This window comes from Chrysochloris asiatica, unplaced genomic scaffold, assembly GCF_000296735.1.
Source record: "Chrysochloris asiatica unplaced genomic scaffold, ChrAsi1.0 scaffold00148, whole genome shotgun sequence".
Taxonomy (NCBI): Eukaryota; Metazoa; Chordata; class Mammalia; order Afrosoricida; family Chrysochloridae; genus Chrysochloris; species Chrysochloris asiatica.
Window position 1 is genome coordinate 2068126 of NW_006408666.1, and position 5934 is coordinate 2074059.

Here is a 5934-nt window from a genome sequence, read left to right on the forward strand (position 1 = left end):
TTTTGAAGTTTTTTGTCCTGTTCTTATACCTTCTTATTTCTTCCATTTGCTTTAGCATCTCTATACTGGAGAGCAAGTTTCAGTGTCTCTTCTGACATCCATTTTGACCTTTTCCTTCTGTCTTGTCTTCTCAATAACTTTTTGCTTTCTTCATGTATGATGTTCTTGATGTCATTCCACAACTCTTCTGGTCTTTGGTCTTTAGTGTTTAATGTATCAAATCTGTTCTTCAGAGAATCATTGGCATAGATTAATTCTTCTATTCCTTCCCTGAGTCACTGTCAAGGCCAGTGTCAGAATCGTCAATTGTTTGCAGTAGAAATAGTCTTAGAGAAGATTAAATTTCCAGCTTGAACAATCTTGAGGGATAGCCCATGTTGAGGGTAGCAGGGAACCAGGTGGGCAATACTTGAGATACCCAGCTTTACTTCAATTGTCTAAGAATAACTTTTATTTGTGTTATATATGTCACTTGGACACTTGCAAGATTATGATTAAATCCAACTCACTCTGTTTCCAGGTAAGGAAGACCTGAGACATCCCCACCTCCCAACTTCTGATAGAACCTCAGTTTGCTATCTAGTAAATTACCCTAACAGCCCTCCATGGTAGGACTCTGCCCACAGACCATCAGCCTCATGAAAAATATAGATACCTAGAAGAAACATGATGGTGCTGTTAGGATTACACAGAAGAGCAGATGTGAAGCATCTCAATGTCTTAGAGGACTAAAACCTGACTCTCATTGCTTGGCAGGTGTGTGTTTGGAGAGAGTTATGTTCATTAAGACAAGCTTTATAGCCCCATTCACCGATTGGGATTTATATTGAGAGTTCTGGAAAATATGACTAGTCAGTTTGACTTTGTGTATGTGAGTGGTGTGTGCACATGCTTAGAAGTATTGTGCAGGTTCCTGAATCATTTAAGTTCAGTGCTTTGTGAAATTTAGAGAACTGGCTAAAAAATTTCAAATTTAAACCATATTAAATTTGTCATTTAAAGTATCATTTTAACTGGTGTGATAATTCAAAATATTTAACAGTAAGTATGGCCAGAAGATAAGAAACTCAACAGTCAAGTGTTCAGCTGTTCACCAAAGATTGGCAATCTGAACCCACCCAGGAGCTCTACAGAAACAAGATCTGGTGATCTGCTTTCACAAAGATTAAAAAACAAAACAAAACAAAACAAATGATGTGGTTGTTGAATCAATTCCAGCCCATAGAAATCTAAGCTAAGAAAACACAACGGGGCAGTTCTACTCTGTCATGTGGGGTCGCTGTGATTCAGAATCCACTTAACATCATCCAGTCACCACAAGAATATAGCAGTAAGACATTAATCAATATAGATGCTGAGCAGATGCTGGGAGTAAATAAACGATGGGTGCAACTGGTCTGATCGTATCAGCTGAAGATTCCTCCTGGTTCTGATGGAGAACAATCTAAGAGAAGTAAATTCATGTCAAGTCCTAGGATTGTCATTAATTTTCATTAATTGTCATTAATTTTCACTTTCCCTTTCTGGTCTTCATTTTTTTTTTTTTTTTTCCATTAGGAAGAATGGGTTGGATTAACACAACCTCAACCAGCCTTCTCATCTCTACAGTCCATAATTTTGGAGTTCTCTCTTTAGATCAGAGAAAATATCTCTTTAGATATCAGAATGCATTAAGGAAATGAGACTGGTATTGAGAAAAAAATGTACTTATTTTCCTGGAGTGGGTTTAGACAGCTGGTTGTGAGAATTCTTAAAAGGACTATCTATGAAATCTATCTGGACTAGTTTGTGATTTACTCCTTTTCCCCACAATCTGCAAAGGTTTTTTAAAGATCCCATTCCACCATTGAAAAGATGGTACAGCAAAAAAGATATTCCATTAGTTAGCATTCACAATTATTCCTGCTGTTAATTACCAAATCTTAATATGTATTGAAGAACAGCATTTCATAAATATCAAATGTTCTGTGGCCTCTCTTCAGCATGTGTTGGATGAATAGAGAAATGTATGTAATCTCTAAAACTATTACTATTTAAAAGCCAGCAAGAAAAAACTAGAATGTTATTTATTTGTTAAAAATACCAAATAAATTAAATATATATCTTTATTCATTATCTATCTTCTATACATATCTAGGCACTTACCACTGGCATAAAGCTTCATACTGTGTGTGCAAAAAACTCAAGCAAATATTGACAAATATTTTAATAAGTATATAAAATCCTAGTCACATCATGTATGCTTCATTAATTTAAATACAAACATTAGCTTTATTAGATCCCTACTTGGAGTGGTAGAGAAATATTGCCACAGTGTTTTTTTTTTTTCATAGCAAGGGGGTATACATTATAGTTATAATCATTAAAATCACTTCTGTATAATCTAATAACACAAACCCCCTCTTTATCATAGCTGTCTCAACAATCCAAGAGTACTTAACGTATTGTGAACATGGTGTTTAGCTTTGAGGTTAACCGCAAGATGCAAGTAGGAAGGAGGTTTGAGAGCCATTGCAGAGCCCACTTCACCTCTTGAAATACCACATGTGGAGTTGAGACCCCCCCTTTGGTCATCTTTCACTTATGAAACGGAACATCAACTTAGTACTTGTCAGATTCATGAGGCGTGAAATCAAATAAATAGGTGGGGAAGCTTTGAGATTCCATGGGATCGTAAGATCTTTCTGTGTCAGAGAAATTCTAATGTAAACAGAGCAACAGTAAGCATTAGAGATGTTACTGAATCATAACCTACTGATAAAATTGTGGGATGTTGCATCAGATCATTTGAAATCTAGCTGTAACACTTGTTACCTTTGTAACATTGGACAGATTGATTTTGATAAGCCTTGGTTTCCATATATAAAATAAGAAAAAAAGTAACAGTCTTACCTTATGATCACTGTGAGGATTAAATAACAAAAACACTCAAAGACAATCTGTTACTTTCAACCTTAAACAACAGAGTAGACCTGCCCCAAAGGGTTTCAAGACTGTAAATAAATCTTTGAACACAGACTGGCACATCATTCTCCCATGGAGCACCTGGAGGGTTTGAACCATCGATCTTTCATTTAGCTGCCGAGCCCTTAACCATTGCTCTCTAAATAAGACACTATTTACAATGTTTAGAAGAGTTTCTGGTGTATGGTAAATACTCAATACAGGTAATTGATTCTTATTTACTATTTCAGGAAACAAACATGAAGACTACTATGTGTACCAGGCTTGTCAATTTGTTTAAAGTATAAAGGTCATCAGTGGAATTGTAGGCTACATTCACAGCAGTAATAGTTGTTGTTGTTGTTGGGTGACATTGATTTGGTTCCTTTCATAGGGACACAATGCATAGCAGAACAGAATACTGGCCAATTCTCCGCCATCCTCAAATTTTTGTTTTGTTTTAGTTCATTGCTGCTGCTTCTGTGCCAATCCATTTCCTTGGGAGTCCTCCTCTTCTTTGCTGACCCTCCACTTTAACAACCATGATGCCCTGCTTCGGGGAGTAGTCCCTACTCATAACATGTCTAAAGTATGAGAGATGAAGTCTTGCCATCCTGGCTTCTAAGAAGGATCTGACTGTACTGTCAAGAGAGATTTGTTTATTATTTTGGAAGTCTATGGTACTTTAAACATTCTTTCCCAACACCAAAATTCAAATACATTGATTCTTCTATTGTCTTCCTTATTCATTGTCCAACTTTCACATGGATATGAGGATATTGAAATGCCATGGCTTGGGTCAGGCACACCTTAGTCTTCAAACTGATAATTTTGTTCTCTAATACTTTATAGAGGTATTTTGCAGCAGATTTCCCCAATGCAATGTTGTGGTTAAGTGCCATTGAGACAGTTCTGGCCCATAGTGACTCTGTATCGGGTTTCCAAGAAGCAGCTGTTGAGCTTGAACCACTGACCTTGCAGTCCAGCACATTAACCCACAGTATCACACCAGGACTCTTAATTTCTTGACTTGTACTTCTTTAAAAGTTCATTATGGATCCAAGCAAAATGCAGTCTTTGACAATTCAATCTTTGTTTCATTTATCATGATGATATTTATTGATCTAGTTGTGAGGATGTTTATTTTTTCATAGAGTCACAATCCGTACTGAAGACTATTGTCTTCGATCTTCGTCGGTATTTTAAGTTCTCTTTGCTCCCAGAAAGTAAGGTTGCATTATCTGCATATTTCAGGTTGTTAATGAGTCTTTCTCCAATCCTAATGCCATGTTCTTCTATGCATAATCCAGCTTCCTGGATTATTGGCTCAGTATACAGATGGAATAAGTATGGTGAAAGAATACAGCCCTAGCACACACCTTCCCTAATTTTAAACCAGTCAGTTTTGTTCTAACTGCCTTTTGGTCTATGTACAGGTTCCTCGTGAGAATAATCAGTGTTCTGTAATATCCATTTTTCATAATGCGGTCCATAGCTTGCCATGTTCCACACAGTCACAATTTTTTTCATAGCCAATAAATCATAAGTAAATATATTTCTGGTATCCTCTGCTTTCAGCCAATATTCATCTGATTTCATCAATATCCCTAGTTCCATGTCCTCTGGTGAATCTGGCTTGAAATTCTGTAAGTTTTCTGTCAATGTGCTATTGCAACCATTTTTAAATGATCTTCAGCAAAATTTTACTGGCATGTAATATTAATGATATTTTTCAATAATTTCTACATCCCATTGGATTGTTTCTCTTTGAAATGGTCACCAATATGAATCTCTTTTAATTTCTTGGCTAAGTAGCGAGTTTCCAAATGCTTGGCATCGATGAGTGAGTGTCTCCAGTGTTTCATCAGTTGCAGTAATAGAAAGAAAAAAGAAAACAAAAGTATAATTGATAAATTACAGAACGAACTCTTTAACAAATCCATTATAAAAGATACATGCAAACAAAAAAAATTATGATCATCAGCATTAGCCATTAATCTCCAAATCCCACTGATGTTGAATCAATATTGATTCATTGTTCTCATTGTTGTTAGGTGCCATTGAGTAAGTGCCGACTCATAGCGACACTATGCACAACAGAATGCAACACTGCCTAGTCCTGGGCCAACTTCACAATCGTTGCTATGCCTGAACCCAATGCTGCCACCACTGTGCCAATCCATCTTGTTGGAGGTCTTTCTCTTTTTCTCTGACCCTCCACTTTACCAATCATGATATGTTTCTCCAAGGACTGGTCCTTCCTGATAATATGTTTGAAATATGAGAGACTAAGTTTGGCCATCCTGGCTTCAAAGAAGCACTCTGGCTGTACTTCTTCCAGCTCAGATATCTTTGTTCTTTTACAGTCCACAATACGTTTAATATTCTCTTCCAAAACCAACAGAGGAAGAAAATCAAGAATCAGAGCAGCAAGTACTGCTTCCTCTAACATGAGACCAGAAGAACTATTTGGTACTTAGCCAAACATTTCAACCAGTGTTGAATGTTTCAGTGGGAGACCCAATAGATGAATCCTGATAGAAAGGGAGGAAAATGTACAACAAAATTTAAAATAATCAAAGAATACAGACTTAATGAACCCATCGAGACTGGAAGAACTCCTAAGTCTATTGACCCTGGCTACTCTTCAAGCCTTTAACAGAAACCATCCCCTGATTTTAACTCAAAATAAACACAAAACAAAATATTTCCGCTCAAAAAGAAAAAGAATGTCACATAGAAGTGTTTTGTTCTTTTTTTAAAAAGTAGGTATATGAAGCCAAAAGGACAACATTAAGAAGTATGAAGGAGACAGAGCAGTGAGTCTAGAGGAATGAGTATGGAATAACTACAGCAGAGAGAATGAGAATGCTGTCACAATGTAAAGAATGTACTAGTATCGTTGAACAATATGTGTAGACATTGTTACATGGCAGTATGTTCAGCATATTTAGATGTGTATATATTTCCAAACTGTAATATATATATATA